Genomic DNA, 17,609 nt, shown 5'->3' with positions numbered 1-17,609 from the left:
AATAGCCAATGACAGAACAGGGAGGAGACATAACAAAACATAACAAATGCACGTGTCCAAATGTCACGAATGTCACCAAAGGAAAACCAGGTGCTCGCGCACCTTGCTCGTCCACGCGCGCTCACACGTTCTAACGCGCGCGCTGCGCTGCGTTTCCTATGAGGAAAAAAACCCGATCTCAGTAGCACGTACAGGTAAATGAACACATTCAGGCTTGGACTGTGCAACGTACTGAAACATTTCTCTGAAAAAATGTCTATGAGGATGACTGTCGAGTGTAAAACTGAAAACTGGCATGGCTTTTAAAGTTCAAAGATGTTCTCTTAAAGCTAAGACAATATAGAAGGTTCATTCAGTCTTCACTTTCTTCTGAAACAGGTGATCCTATCACAGAGCAGGACAGAGTCAAAAGGGAAATGAAGATCTGCAAGGCTGGATTACATGGTCAAAGTAGAAGTAGCAGATCTTGCTGTTGCAGATTCGGCAATCATCAGATTTTCTCAACAAGAAACGCACAAGGGAGAGATTGCTGCCTTGCAAAATGGAAGATCTGGAGTAAAGAGCAGCTGTGATATTCATAACCTTCATCCAGTGTTGATGGATGCTGTGCCCAAAGTTGGTGGAGGACTTAGTAGAGCAGCGATGCCAGAAGAGATGAAACGTCCTGTTATCTTGTCAAAGGAACACCATGTATCCAAACTCATCTGGCCACATGTTCATAAAAACTAGGTCATGCTGGAGGAAACCACATGTCAACACTTCAAAAAAGGTAATGAGTTATAAATTGAAACTCTGCCTGTAGAAAAATCATTTCAGAATGTTTGTTTGTCAACGTCTACAGGGCAAGATGGGAGAATAAAAAATGGCTGAGACTTATGCATTAAAGTTTGATAATGGCACAAATTTCATTGGAGCAGAAAGAGAGCTCCAGACAGCTTTGAACACACTGGATCATGACTAAATCCAGCATACATGTTTCTATCTGAGGGACTCAAATGGACTTTAATCCCCCTGCTGCATCGCATCACGGTGGCGTGTGGGAGCAGCTCATTCATCTGGTAAAGAAGGTCCTGTACTCCACTCTCCAACAACAATCGTTGGATGATGAGAATTTTCACACCATCCTTTGTGAAATTGAAGCTATTCTTAATGACCTCCCCATCACAAAGCTTCTGATGATTTAAACAACTTGGAAGCTCTTACGCCCAATCACATTTTACAGCTGAGATCAAAACCACCTCTTCCACCAAGGCTTTTTAAAGACAGTGATCTGTACATAAACACGTAAAGAACGACAAGTCCAATACTTGTCTGATCTTTTTTGGAAAAGGTGGGCCAGAGAATACCTTCCACTGCTCCAGGAATATCAGAAGTGGACGAAACCACACAGAAGCTTCGCTGTTGGTGATATTGTGATCATCATGGATCCAGCAGCTCCACAAAGTTCTTGGCTACTTGACAAAATATCTCAAACATATCGTGACAGTAGAGGACTAGTACGAGCTGCACAACTCAAAACTAAAACAGGATTACTGGACAGACCTGTGATTAAAATCTGCCTGTTTTTAGAAGACACTGAGGACTGATCTCTAAAGTAGATATACACACATACATATTCCGGCTCCTTTGATAATTTAATGGATTGTAGTTGCACACCAGCAATTATGGGGTCGGTGTGTAGGAGCCATTGTAGATACAGGTGTATCTAAAAAAAATTTAATATGGTAGAAAAGTTTTTTTTTTCTTTCCATAATTTAATTCAAAAAGTGATACTTTCATATTTTTTAGATTCATTACACAAAGTGAAATATTTCAAGCCTTTTGTTCCTTTTAATCTCAATGAATACGGCGAATATGAATCAAAAATCCAGTATCTTAGAATATTAGAAAAAAAAATTATAATACAGAAATTCGACCATCTGAAAGGTATGTTCATTTATGCACTCAATACACGGTCAGAGCTTTAATCCTTTTGCACAAATTACTGTATCAATGTGCCGTGGCATGGAGGCAATCAGCCTGTGGCACTGCTGAGGTGTTCTGGAAGCCATGGTTTCTTTGATTATTGTATTATAAGTTCGTTATTCTAATATTTTGAGATTTTTGCTTTCCGTGAGCTGTAATCCAAAATCATCGAGATTAAAACAACAACAAAAAAAGGCTTGAAATATTTCACTTTATGTGTAATGAATATAAAACATACGTAAAAATAAATTTTTCCACAATGTAAAATTTTTTTTAGATGCACTTGTAAATGTATGTGTAATGCATGTATTTTGAGGCTGTCACCACTGGGGGGCAGTATATGCATGTTAAGGGGTATTATCAGGTGATTATATGATATCAGGTATACCCAGCTAACAATTTTTGGTTCTCAGAACATACATTTTTAAGGTTTGTTTTTTGTTATCCAGGAACGTTTTCTTTATGGAAATATAAAGATGTGGTTTGGAAAGATAGGTTTGCAGTATGTTCCCCTAATGTTCTCTTAAGGCTCCCATGATGTTTTGTTAATGTCCCCATAATTTCATGAATGAGAATTGAAAACTACTCAAAGTGTCTGCATAAACTTTCATAATCTGTTTGTAAAAACCTTGCTGATGGACCTACATGATATGAATCACAATTCCCAACTCAGTGGTACAGGTCGTAAAACTTGAGGTAAAGTTCTCCAGTTCTCCAGCTCAACGTTCTCAACTCAGCTATTAGTCTATTTTTTTATTGAAGGCTGTGGTAATTTACCTGCCAATGTATGACTTGATCAGATAAAAAGCTGGATTTATCATAATACTTGCCTCAGGTGTTTTCATTGTTTGAAGGACTACCAGACCATAAAATATAAAACTTTTTGGCTAACATGAGACTAGGCTAGTTTGGTGTCAAGCTAAGCTAACTAAGCTATCATTGTATGGGTTTAGCTGCTACAAAACCATGCAGAGTACATTATCTGTCCTTGAGTAGCTGCTCCCAAACTTATTCTTCTGGTCAGATTAAAACGTACGCTTCAACTGATGTTTGTCGTTTCTTTTATTGCATTCCTCCACAACTTAAGCGCATTCAATCACTGTCAAACACCATCAATCACCGTGAAAAACTGAAATAAAGTACATAACACATTCTCACATGAGCATATTGTAAATAAGCATGTTCTTAAGAGTCCATGAGTATTCATTCATCTTGCTCACATATTAAACTAGCATTAATGGCCTTAGGAAACATTTGCACTACTACACTACAATACAAACCAACATACCGTGTGCGCCTTCCGACCAGAAATCTAGCAGTGCTGTAACGCTTTACTGTTTAATTATTCTCTTCTTTAGCATCTAACTCCGTGTACAGCGTAGCACCAAAAACTGCATGCACATTTTTGCACTGCTATTAGTTAGGCTAATCACATGACCACAGTAACTTAAATTCAATGCAGCTCACTAGTTTAACCTGTAGGTGTCACTATTTTTGCAACCCTTGTAAAACAAAACTCACATAGGCTAATTATTATTAATATTTACATTGCATTATTGTAATAACAACATAACAAATAAATACTTTAAAGGCTTAAAGAAAGAAAAGACCCATACATGTTTTCAGCGACAGCTACATCATGTTCACGTAAACTGGAACTCATATAGACATTTACACATCAGAGGATGTTAGTGATTCAGTTTCAGTGTCTTTACTGGCTAAAAATAAATAAAAAAATCTGTGTATATCCATTTTTCCCTCACACTGACTGTGAGATGGCTTTTGGCAGAATTGAGAGCTGTCAGCAAATAAGACACAAGAATTTCCACGTATTTTCCTGTAAACCTTGTCTGATTGGTCTCACCTTCATTTACTGAAGATAAAATTACAACACTTTAGTCAGTTGGTCTGGTGGTGGCGAGGGCGTTGGGGCGCTCATCGGTGTCTCCAAGCTGGTGTCGCCCTAAGGACTGCCTGGTTCACCTATGTCTAGAAACGGCCCTGTCGCATGCCATGACAGTACGTACTGCATTAGATTCAGTACCTACAGATCGTTGATACAGTGTGTACTGATCAGTATGTGTGTAGTCTGAATACAACCTGGACATACTACATCCGACATGTTGGTGCAGACAGCTCTTCGTGGCAGTTCCGTTATATTATGGGATAGTGCAGTATCCACAGTGTCCACTGGATCCATACTGCAGAATCAGAAGGTCATCCGGGTATTTCTCGCCTACTGTTTTATTAATACTGAGAATTCTGACATGCTACGACTTTGGTGTACTGCTTTTCACCTACTGTGTAGTAGGGTAGTAGGGATATTCAGCCTATGGTAGTACACCAAAAGTAATAGCACTGGACACTGTGCTATCCCATAATGCAGTGGTTCTCAACCAGGGGCTCCACTGGGGAGGCGCGAAAAAAACACAGACAGGGCATCAGTTGTGTACTCTGTGTATTTTATTGATTTTCAAATAGAATGAGTATAAATGAAAAACTCAGTCTTTTCTCTCCGTCTGTATTTTCTCTTTGCTGGGGAGAGGTGTAGTTTAGCTGACTTTTATCTAGCTGTCACTGCAGACCAGTGTTGCCAACTTAGTGACTTTTCAGACCCCTTTAGCGACATTCTTTTTGCAAAAAAATAAGCACCTAGTGACAAATTTAGCGACTTTTTGGACAAACCTTAGCAACTTTCCATTTGTGGCCAGTATTGTCCTGCAAGCACGAGGTCTTGCTTTCATGCTGTACTCACACCTCCCTCTGAATCTGCTCTGTTCAGTGAGGGGCTGAGAGCCGGAGATTTAACAATGTCATGGATAACGAGACATGCCCTTCTTCCCAATGTGAATGTTTTCAGAATGCGAGACAACTGGAATGCAACATGTTTTACATAGTTCTCTTGTTCAAAGTATTCATAGTGTTCAGGAACACTTTATATCATTCTTGTTCAATACCTGTCCGTTATATAGCTTTATAAATGTAAAAGTAATAAAAAAGTACAAAAACACAAAAGCAAAAATAAAATAATCTATCTATCTATCTATCTATCTATCTATCTATCTATCTATCAAAAACACACACACACACACACACACACACACACACACACACACACACACACATATATATATATATATATATATATATATATATATATATATATATATATATATTTAGTATAGAATAGATCATAATTATACCTGGTCTCCTCTAATATGGGGGGTACCACATGATAGGGGAGGCTTGGGGGGGCTTTAGTTACAAAAGCTTGAGAACCTCTGCCATAATGCAACAAGACTGGCACAGACGAGCTGTCAGAATCGGCACCAAGTAGTATGTCTGGTTTGTATTCATGCTTACCACTTACTACTAATCAGTACTGTACTGTATCAACGACCTAATCTAATGTAGTAGGTACTGAATCTAATACAGAAGGTACTGAATCTAATGTAGCAAGTACTGAATCTAATGCAATAGGTACTGAATCTAGTGTAGCAGGTACTGAATCTAATGCAGCACGTACTGAACTAATGCAGCACGTAGGCTACTGAATCTAATGAAGTAGGTACTGAATCTAATGCAGTAGACCTGTCACAGTATGCCATTTCTAAACTCTTGTCTCATATCCATCTTTTGATCACAAACCCAAATGTCTTTGGTGTACAGCAGAAACAAATGAATAGGCCTTGCCGTTCCAATAGTTTCAGAGGGGACTGTACTGTACGCTCCCACTGATATCATTATTCACGCAACTAATTAATACTATTCTACATATAAATGTAACCCTTATCTTAACCTCAGTAACCAAATAATAAAAAAAAGTTCTCACATGGGCTCAACTCAAATGAACTAACTCACACAACTGATATGGATGTGCACTGATCCAACAATCATATCAGAGACTCTTACGAAAATGTTCTAATCACATATTAACCTCATCACACAGGACATTAGACTTCATCTGAACATATTGTTTTAAGCCACCACTCAATCTAATAAAGACACAAAGAAAACATTTACTCACAGATCATCACACGGAGTGGACGGAGCTCCATCCTGTCACACTGATGAAGGACTGACTGATCAGTGGCCTGTGTTAAAGACACTACACTTCCTGTGTTCTTACACACAGAGAGAAAGAGAGAAAGACTTCCGTTCTGGTCAAAGTTGATGTGCTCTTTTCATGTGAACCCAGAAATTATAACAACAATTTGCAGAACATAACTTTATTCAACTCCTGAACTTGTGCAGTTCCTCTGCTACTTCACTCAGGTTCATGATTGATCTCAACAAGACATCCAGTGGACCTTTCTGGAAAGCTTTTTATCTCGTTTGATTGAATAAGCAAGCTAACTCTTTTAAAAGAACGAGGTCTTTCCTAAATCAAGAAACTTTTATATTCTGTCAGATTTACTTCAGGTTTTGGGTTTGATGCATTCCATAAAGATCAGAAAAGTTCACTGGACATGATGTCAGAACCTCCTATGAAGCTGGGAAGCAGGGCTTCTGCTAGTCACAAAATGGGGTTCTTAAATGTACAACCGAGATGTGATTAGTAAAAGGGATTCCAAGACTTAGATTTTTCCAGTAAATCTGTACGTATTTTCATCCATTTTATTTGTATATAATAATAATAATAATAATAATAATAATAATTCCTTAGATCAATATAGCGCTTTTATAGGCACTCAAAGCACTTTACATTGAACGGGCGGTGGGGGGGGGGGGTCTTCTCAACCACCACCAGTGTGTATGATGCGACAGAACACCCACTACACACCATCCATTGGTGGAGAGGAGAGGAGAGTGATGTAGCCAATTCAGAGATGGAGATTATTAGGGTGTCATGACATAGAAGGGCCAATGAGGGAATTTCGCCAGGACACCAGGGTTACACCCCTACTCCTTACAAGAAGTGTCCTGGGATTTTTAATGACCATAGTGAACCAGGACCTTGAGCTCACTGAGTGCTGTTAGTGTTTACCACAGAAACTAGAGTGAGAACATGCAGGTGTGGTTGTTTTAATTTTGGCATTACTGAGAATGTGAATGACAGCATTTCCTCATTTCTCACACAGCTCAACTAGAATAGAAACCAAACCACAATAATGTTTCATGTCTTAACTGCTATTCATTTAAACAGTGTAATCATTAAAATCATTTAAAATCACATATTTGCTGACGAACAAATAAGAATAAATAAACTTTTTGTGTAATAATGTCAATTAATCACAACATTCATTGAATGGTTATTTATTTTTTTTGATCAAGGTTTCTTTATTAACATTTTTCAAATTAAACATACAACACCAACCAAACAGACAGAAACCCCCCCACCCCCCCACCCCCCCCACCCCTCTTGCCAGACACAGAACATACATATTACATATTATAAAGCCAGATCACCATAGAAGAGAGCAAAAGAAATAAAATTATAAACAATGATCACATAACAATACTGTCAGCATCCACGTCTCTGACAAAGAACAGAAAAGGTTGCCAGATTCTGTAAAATTTCCCAGTCGCCCCCATGACAGTGTACCTAATCTTTTCCAACTTAAGAGGAGATATGACTTCCCTGACCCAATGACCATACACTTGTGGAGCAGGATCCTTCCATCTAAACAATATTAATCTCCTGGCCAGGAGAGTGCAGAAGGACATCATGCTGGTCTCGCACGATCTGAAAGGAGTATTCTCCGGGGTCACCCCAAACATCGCAATAAGAGGGGACGGCTGTACTACTCTTCCCAATATCGTAGTAAAGGTCTCAAATATAGATTGCCAGAATGTGTACAGCTTTGGACATGTCCAGAACATATGCAACAGAGTGTCTGGGGCCTGTCTGCATCGATCACATGTGGGATCTATGCCGGAATTAATCTTCGAGAGTCTAGCTTTGGACCAATGCAGACGGTGAACAATTTTAAATCGGACAACCGCATGTCTGAGACATATGGAGGAGGAGAAAATCCCCCGGATTACCTTGCACCAAGCAGCATCAGAAATTGATTCGCCTAAGTCCGCCTCCTATTTATTCTTAAGGAGATCTAGGGACGACAAATCATGCATGCTGAGTAGGTCATAGATAACCCTTATTGTCTGCTTCCTGGCCAGTTTACAGTTAAAAATTGCATGTAATAGCGAATTGGAAGGGCACAACGGGAAGGTGTCCGAATTTAAGGCCACAAAGCTTCTAAGCTGCAAATATTTATAAAAATGCGATCTGGGAATGTCATATTTCTGCATGAGCTGCTCGAATGAGACAAAAACGCCCTCAAAATAGAGATCAGACAGTAAGACAGCTCCCTTTCTAGACCAAGTAACGAAAGTCTTATCCAACAAAGATGGGAGAAACAGATGATTATTTGCAATTGGCCCCATGAGTGACAAGTCCCCAAGAGAGAAAGATCTTCTAAATGGATTCCTAATTTTGATTGAGTGTACAACAACTGGATTAGAGGTAAAGCTAGACTGAGGTTGTGCGAATGGTAATTTAGCACACAGTAGGGCCGCCGGGGAGGTGAACGCGATGGACGCCCCCTCCATAATTGTCCATACAGGGGCTGCCACACTCTCCCCCATCCAGTACAACAATGATCTTATATTAGCTGCCCAGTAGTAGTACATAAAGTTTGGGAGTGCCATCCCTCCCTTCGCTCGAGGTCTCTGCAATATATGCCTTTTGATCCGTGATGGCTTTTTGTTCCAGATAAAGGCTGATATCTGATTGTTCAGATTTGAAAAGAAGGATTTCGTAAGAAACACTGGGAAACACTGAAAAACATATAAAAATTTAGGCAGCACATTCATCTTTATAGTATTGATTCTGCCCCCCAGGCAGAGAGGCAGGGGATCCCACCGCTCAATATCTTGCTTCAGATTAGATAACAGGGGCTGATGCATAACCCACATATACTTGAATTTCTTTAGACTAATTTTGAAAGGGAATGAGTCCAGGGGTACCTGGATTGCCCCCTCCCCAACAGTCATCAGTTCACTTTTTTGAAAATTACCTTATAGCCCGATATTCTACCAAAAACCTTCGAGTAGGGTCATTAGTTCAGGGAGACTCTCCAAGGGCTGTGAGATGAACAATAGCATGTCATCCGCGTACAAAGAAACTTCATGCTCTATCCCCGCACGCCGGATCCCCCTAATGTTAGCATTCTGTCTTAGCGCCACAGCAAGTGGCTCCATTGCAATGGCAAATAGCAGTGGTGATAGAGGACATCCCTGTCTTGTACCCCGCTGGAGCTCGAAGTAGGTGGACAAATTATTATTAGTGCGAACAGCAGTCCTCGGAGACGTATATTGAAGTTTGATCCATGATATGAACCTGGGACCAAACCCATACCTCTCCAGCACGGTGAAAAGATAGCCCCACTCCAGCCGGTCAAATGCCTTTTCAGCGTCAAGTGAAAGCACCACTTCTGGGGTACCAGGTGGGGAGGGGCTATAGAGGATATTGAAAAGGCGTCTGATATTGAAAAAAGAGTATCGATTCCTAATAAAACCTGTTTGGTACGGTGATATAATGGATGGAAGAACTCCCTCCAAGCGATGTGCCAGAGTTTTAGCAAGGATTTTAACATCACTATTTAGTAAAGAAATTGGCCGGTAAGAACTGCACTCAAGAGGGCTTTTGTCTTTCTTAAGGAGTAAGGAGATAACTGCTTCACGCATAGTAGATGGCAGGGCTCTCAAGGAGAACGACTCCTTGAAAACCGACGATAACAAACGGGAGAGTTGCCTTGAAAACTTTTTATAGAAATCGTTTGGATAACCATCTGGTCCTGGGGACTTGCCGCTCTGCATAGAGCCAATCGCTGATGCTATCTCTCCAACCGAGAGGTCCTCCTCTAACCCTGCGGCTTCCCCTGGATCTAAGGACAGAACATGCAGGGTCTTAAAAAAGTCTTCCAATGCAGAAGGGTCTACAGATGGGCCGGAGCTGTATAGTGACATATAAAAAGTTTGAAAACTGGAGTTAATCTTATGATTATCTGTGCATTTTGAGCCCTGCTCATCATATATTTCAGAGATGGTCAGATTAGCAGTCCTCTGTCTTAGTTGGTGGGCGAGAATTCGTCCAGCATTCTCCCCATGCTCATAAAACCCGTATCGTGATTTGGAGATAAGATACTCAGCCTGTTTCGTCAATAAAAGGTCAAACTCTGTCTGCAGTGACAAACACCTCTTCATAAAATCTGCAGAAGGTAGTTGGCTATGTGCCCTATCCAGCTCAAGAATCTCTTCCGCCAGTTCTTTAAGTCGAGCCATATTCACTCTCTTCTGATTAGCACAGTATGAGATGACCTGACCTCGTAAATATGCCTTCAGTGACTCCAAATCGTCAAGGAGGACATTCCAGGTGTTTGATTAATATCCCAAAAAAAAAGAAAAGAAATTTCAGATGCAATAAAACATCATCATGAACTGAGGAGAAAAAGGAGTAACTCCTAGAAGCAGGGTTGCGAAAACGCCATACGTCCACCACTCCGTACGACTCGAGGAAGAGCTGGATAGAACGCGCCACCCCCGACAGGGATGAGGATCTAGGTGAGCTACGATCCAACATGGGGGAAACTGTACAGTTTATGTCACCGCCGAGGATAAGGTAATGCGATGACATATTCGGTAGGCGTGAAAAAAAATTCGTGAAGAACATTGAATCATCCCAGTTTGGTGCGTAAACACTGGCCAAAATGACCGGAAAAGTATAAATTCGCCCAACGACAATAACATAGCGCCCAGCGGGGTCAGCTTCCACACTTGTCATCGTAAATGGTGTATTTCTATCAATTAATATAGCTGCCCCCCTAGCCTTCGAATGGAAATTTGAATGAAATATCTGTCCTGACCACTCCCCTCCCAATCTAGCGTGGTCTGATGACCGTAGATGTGTCTCCTGAAGAAATGCAATATTTATATTAAGCCGTTTCAGATGTGCAAATACCTTCTTCCGCTTCAAAGGATGATTAAGCGCCTTAACATTCCAGCTCACGAAATTAACCATACTACCATCCGATCCTCTGGGAATACTGAAGTCAGTCATAATGAGAGAAGAAAAAAAAAGAAAGGTTAGATATCTGAGCCCTGCAGGGAACGTAGAATGACCGCAGATGGGCCACAATACAGATGTCTGGCAAATTAAACACAATAAATGACAAAGTCTGGCACACCCTCCCCTTAACCCCACCCCACCCCCCACAGCACCTACAGGAACAGGGTGCTCACCATACCCACCCAAAACAAATCCATACATTCAGTGCTTGTGTGGGGGAACTCTATAGAGCCTACAGCCAAAGCTCCCACCGAACCCCTGGTACGAAAAATAAATTGAAAAAGTGCATCCTATCACAGTGTAGAAGCATGCACCCTATCATAGCTTATATAACAGAAAATAAGACAGCGGAGTTGACCATCTTCCTTGTTACAGTAAAAGTCTGATCAAACAGTTATCATCCAGTCAGAGTTCAGTGTGAATGAATTAGCCGGGGCAACGTTACATACTCAGCCCTCTACAGTAGTAACGATATTCTTCTTGACGTAGCTCATCACTTTGCTTGCGTCTATGAACTCCTTTTCTTCTCCGTTGAATGTAATACGGAGACGGGCTGGAAACACGATGCCATACCGAACCCCCTGCCGGTTACGGAGCAACTTCCTGACCTCATTGAAGGCCGCCCTGGCCTTAGCGACACTCGCAGTATAATCCAGAAAGATAGCAATCGTCTCACTGTTACGCCGGAGTGGCGCTCGAGAGCGCGCCACGCTCAGTACCTCAACGCAGTCCTGGTAGTAGTGGAGTTTGGCTATGATGGCGTGTGGTTTCCCATCCTTCCTCACAGGACCCAGGCTTCTATGAGAGCGGTCCACAAGCACATCTTTATCCAGCTGTAGTATTTCTTTCAGTAGCTCTGAGACCGATGTTGTGGAGCTGGATCCATTCGCTTCCACCACCCCCAGAATTCTGATATTACAACTCCTCAGTCTGCCCTCCATGTCCTCACAACTGTTTCTGAGTCCACTCACCTCCACTGCCAGGTCCTTCACCCTAGTCTGTAAGACTGCCACTTCATCCGACCAGGTCGTTAGCCCACCTTCCACCTCTTTAATTGTGGCTTTCATCAGGTCGATTTCGGAGTGAATTGCGGCCGTACTGTTCTGTATTTCCGCTTTCATCGCTTGCAACTCGCTCTTAAGAAAGTCGAAGCCTTCAGCAAGTGCACTTTTCAGCTCAGTTTTTATCACCGCAGCAATGTCAGCCCTAAGTGAAAGTAGGATATCCGTCTTCAATGATTCAGCATCTAACTCCTGGCTGTTCGGCCGGGGCGGGGGCTCCGAACCAGGAGAGGCAGCAGAACTCGCGGCCAAGGCGGTGCTGGGCCTAGATTTGGTTGACTCGGTGAATTTATACTTCCGCAAGTTTGTCTCCATCTTCACGCAAATGTACGCACAATCAAATTGGAAAGATGTGTTAGAAACAGGGTTTGCTAGTATTTAACTATGAAAAAACACTTATTAACTTAAAAAAAAAACATAAGTTCGACGGGAGCTCAAACGAAACCCGACCTACTCCATTTCCCACTCGACAGCGCCCCCTGAATGGTTATTTTTAATGTAAATCAGATTTGAAATGAATGATGTGAGCTAATTTGCAGTTGTGTACAGTTTTCAGATAAGACTACATAATGAAGCAGGTAGTCTCAAACTGTATCACTGCTGCCATTTGCAAAAACTTCAACGCTCATAGATTAGCATCTGCACATCTGAGCTCGGCTGTGCTGTGTGAACCTACTGGCTCTACAAGGTACTGCAAGTAAAAACATGAGAGCAAAGTAGGCTGTGAAAAACCTTCATATTTTGTTCAAAAAATTCACAAAAATTCTCTGGATATCATGGATAAACAATTGCAGACAAAACACAGGTTTATAAAAAAAATATATCTTTGTTAAATATAGGTGTGCACCAATTACTGGCACCCTTTAAGTCGATACATTGGGCTACCTCACTTTGACAAGATAACAGACAAGAGTCTTCTCCTATAATGCCTGATGAGTTTGGAGAATACATGGTAAGGGATCTGAGACCATTCCTGCATACAGAATCACACCAGATCCTTCAAACGCTGGTGGATGCTCCTCTTCAGTTCACCCCACAGGTTAATTTTTTGATATTTGCATTGAATCATTGTCCTGCTGGAAGATCCAACCACGACCCATTTGAAGCTTTCTGGCAGAGGCAGTCAGGTTTTCATTTAATATCTGTTGATATTTGATAGAGTCCATGATGCCATGTATACTAACAAAATGTGCAATTCTTCTGGCAGAAAAACTACCCCAAAACATTAAAGAGCCTCCACCATATTTAACCGTGGGCATGAGGCAGTTTTCCAAATGGCTACCTCTCTGTTTGCGCCAAAACCACCTCTGGTGATTATTGCCAAAACACTCTATTTTCTGACATCTGACCATAGAACTCGATCCCATTTGAAGTTCCAGTAGTGTCTGGCAGACTGAACATGCTTGAGTTTGTTTTTGGATGAGAGTAGAGGCTTTTTTCTTTAAACCCTACCAAGCAACTTGTGGTGATGGAGGTGACTTCAGTTTTGGAGACTTTCTGACCCCAAGACGCAACTAACTTCTGCAATTCTCCAGCTGTGATCCTTGGAGATTTTTTGGCCACTCGAACCATCCTCTTCACACAAGAGATGATATAGACACACAACCAATTCTAGGTTGATTCATAACATTTCCAGTTGACTGGAATTTCATAATTATTACCCTGATGGTGGACATGGACATTTTCAATGCTTGTGCTATTTTCTTATTGCCACTTCCCATTTTGTGAAGCTCCACAACCTTTTGCCACACATCCCAGCTATGTTCCTTGGTCTTACCCATTATTATGAATGAGTAAGGGAATTTGGCCTATGTGTTACCTCATATTTATCTTGGTTGAACAATTTCTCCAGGTGTACTAAAAATAAAATATCAATGGGAATATACTTCAAATATAATTTTCTTAAATGAATTCATAGGGGTGCCAATAATTGTTTCACACCTATATTTAACAAAGATATTTTTGGATAAACCTGTGATGTGTTTGCAATTGTTTGATATCCATGAGAACAGAGTAGTTTTGTGACTTTTTTAAACAAAAGATGAAAAGGTTAAACAATAAAGACAACACACAGCCTTTTCACAGCCTTCTTTGCTCATATTTACCAAGGGTGCCAGTATTAATGGAGGGCACTATAATTGCAATAAATGTGGCTTTACTGAGGTACTGAGCTTCAAATATGAACAGAGAGTTATCATTATGTTTTTTTTTAAATATACTATATACTCATGAAGTCAGGGTAAATGTGTATAATGTCTAATAATCTAACCCTTTTATTTATTACAGTATTTGGTGAAATGAATTTGACTGGTTTATATCTGTGTGAAGCTGCTTCATTCACAATAATATTATATTCTCTTTTTCTTATTTCATTATTCATTACAAGTCATCTGGACCTCCCATAGAAGTTTGTGTGACAGAAGACAAGACAGCACTCACACTCCGCCCATCTAGTTAACTTCACATCATCTCCCCACACACGCAGTAGTTTAGTCATTGTCTAGATCAGCGTTTCCCAACCATTTTTCAGTCAAGCCACCCTTTGAAAATTAAAAAAAGATTGTGGCTCCCTACACAAGCACTAATGCTACACAGCGTTAAGCCTGGTTTATACTCGACACATCCACAATAGCACGAGGGAGAGTGAGGCAAAAATTATGTCATCACGGAGTGGGCGGTCGAGCGTGTTGAGTGCACGAGGCCTCGTTTCTCATGCCGGTTTGCACGGCATTTTTTGTAACTTGCTGGATCCGAAAATGAATGACTTTGAGGCGACTCTTACCAAAAGGTACAACTGTACAGGCTTCTCTATGATCCATCCATGCAGGACCATAGAGAGAGCCAGATGGCACAAAATTCATGGAAAGGTTTTTAAAAAATAGTGATTTCGATTTGCTTTGTACATACTGTTGATAGAATAAAGTTAATGTTTTTTTTGGGAGTGCACCATGTTTTCATTCATCAGTATCTTCACAAATAAACACAGTCACTACACTAAACTTCAGACACAGTGATTAAACCTCATTCTCTTGTCTTTATATACAGAGATGTTTAGACTGATGGGTGAACATACAGAGTGATCATTCTGTAATAACTTTCTTTTGTCTCTATAAATAAAGAGGCATTTACACTGATGGGTGAACATAATAATCACCTGATTTTGTAAATATGAGAAATTACATTTGCAGGAAGCTCCCACTTTTTGCTGATATCTACTGTAATTGCTAACATTTACAAAATGAGCCTACAATAAATAATAAATAAGTCTATATAATGAAAGTAAAGGTCGATGTTAAATAAAAAATCTTAATGAAATTAATGAAATTAAAAAATTATAAAAATAGTTTTATACATATTCTCATTTTTGTAGCTATATTTTTGTTGTTGTAATGTGATAAATGATAATCTCAAGGTTTACTGGGTTTTATATGATTCTTATATGATTCTTTGTTCTTTTTTTCACACTGTGGGTTTTAGTGAAGTTTACTGAAAACAAACATCAACAACAACAAACACAACAATTCCTCCTCAGCATTCAGCAACTCCACGCGAGACGCCATGTTTGTAAACGTTGCTATGGTTGTTCAGACAAACTACTTCTTCTCTCACCTACTTCCTGTTGGTTTATAGGACGATTACTCAGAGTCGCCCCCTTTCGTTTAAAATAATATTACAACCGCGAGCTCGTCAAGTATAAACGCCTCGTGCGTTTGTGGAGGTGCGCGCGCAGGCACTGGAGGCTCGTGCTGCGGAGTCAGGCGGAAGTATGAACAGGGCTTTAGCTCCATGAGGATGAAGTTTGATGGTCCAGAAGCATCTGGAGCTTTTCTTTTAAGAAATCTGTCCATATTCTTTTGCACTACACACGCATCGTCACACGCTAATTATTAGGATAAAACACATAGACTGATGTTGACAGGTCAGAGAGGGGGAGGGAATTATTATTATTTATATATATTTTTTATTATTATTGTTATGCACGTGTGTCTGTCTTATTAGTTCTGTGTCTGTGTTATTATTTCAGACATCAGATATTGATCATATATCGGCTATTAAATGTTTTATAGCTGCACAATTTAGCATTTTAGAAATGTTTGAAGGATTTCTACACGGCACCCTGCTCTCATCAGATGGTACACCAGTTGGGAAACACTGAAACAGACTGCACACGTGGGTCTGCGCTACAGCTCCATTTCACACACACACACACACACACAGGTTTTTATCACATATTACTTCTCCCTGCTGATCCACATCCCCAATAATCACACTACACACACTAGATAAGTTTAAAACAGAACATCTTTATTTACGTGTCTGTATATTTGTATAGTCTGTCTTTGTTTGTGCTGTAGATTGTCCGCGTCCGTCTTCCGGGTCCAGTCCGCCGAGACTACAGCAAGAGGGAGGAGATAAACTCCTGTCCTATTTCTGCACCAGTGTTTATGTGTCTGGGGGAAAAGGGGGACTTTTATTGAAATGAACATGAGGAAGGTGGTTAATATGTGTGTATGTTCGTATTATGATCATATTATATGTTAATGATGATGTATACTTATTTTTATGTGTGAGGTTGTTGTATTCATAATAATAATAATAATAATAATAATAATAATAATAATAATAATAATAATAAACTTTGATAGAGTGCCTTTAAAAGCAGCTTCTCAAAGCGCTGTACGCACAATAAGCAGTACACAGAAAAAAATGAAATAAATAAAAGTTAATAATAATAATAATAATAATAATAATAATAATAATAATAATAATGAAAAAGTAGACATCAGCAGTCAAATGCAAGTTTAAAAAGTAAGTCTTAAGTTGAGCTTTAAAAATGCCAAAGGTCTGAGCTTCCCTAAGTTCGAGAGGAAGAGAGTTCCAAAGGGAAGGAACATAGACAGAAAAAGCCCCGTCACCCATAGATTTTAAGCAGGTTTGTGGAACAGTTAACAGATTACACTGTGGGGAGCGCAGTCTGTGATTTGGGGTGTAAGGAATTAATAAAGCAGACAAGTAATGAAGAGCCAAACCATGTAATGCTTTGTATGTCAGCATCATAATTTTAAAATCAACACGGAACCTGACCGGGAGCCAGTGCAAGGACTCCAGAACAGGAGTAATATGATTGTATTTCCTGGTCCCAGTCGGGATCCTCGCAGCAGAGTTTTGAACATATTGGAGTTTATTGATTGTGGATTTAGAAACTCTGACGGTAATCCAGCCGAGTGACAACAAATGAGTTTGTCAGTTTTTCAGCTACAGAGAAGTTTAGCATAGGGTGCAGTCTTGCTATGTTTCTGAGGTGAAAAAAAGGATGCTCAAAAGTGCTCTGTACAAAAGAATCAAAAATGTAAGGACGGTATCAAAAATTACTCCAAGGTTCCTCATTTTACTTTGAGTCTCTAGAACAGAGCCATCAACAAATAAAGACAGTGGACCAGCTTTGAGAATTTGCTGACGGGAACCTATAAGCATAACTTTGGTTTTACTGACATTCAGGCACAGAAAATTAT

This window comes from Ictalurus furcatus, chromosome 7 (genome assembly GCF_023375685.1).
Source record: "Ictalurus furcatus strain D&B chromosome 7, Billie_1.0, whole genome shotgun sequence".
NCBI lineage: Eukaryota > Metazoa > Chordata > Actinopteri > Siluriformes > Ictaluridae > Ictalurus > Ictalurus furcatus.
The sequence above is the reverse complement of the archived record's forward strand: the minus strand, read 5'-3'. Positions refer to the sequence as shown.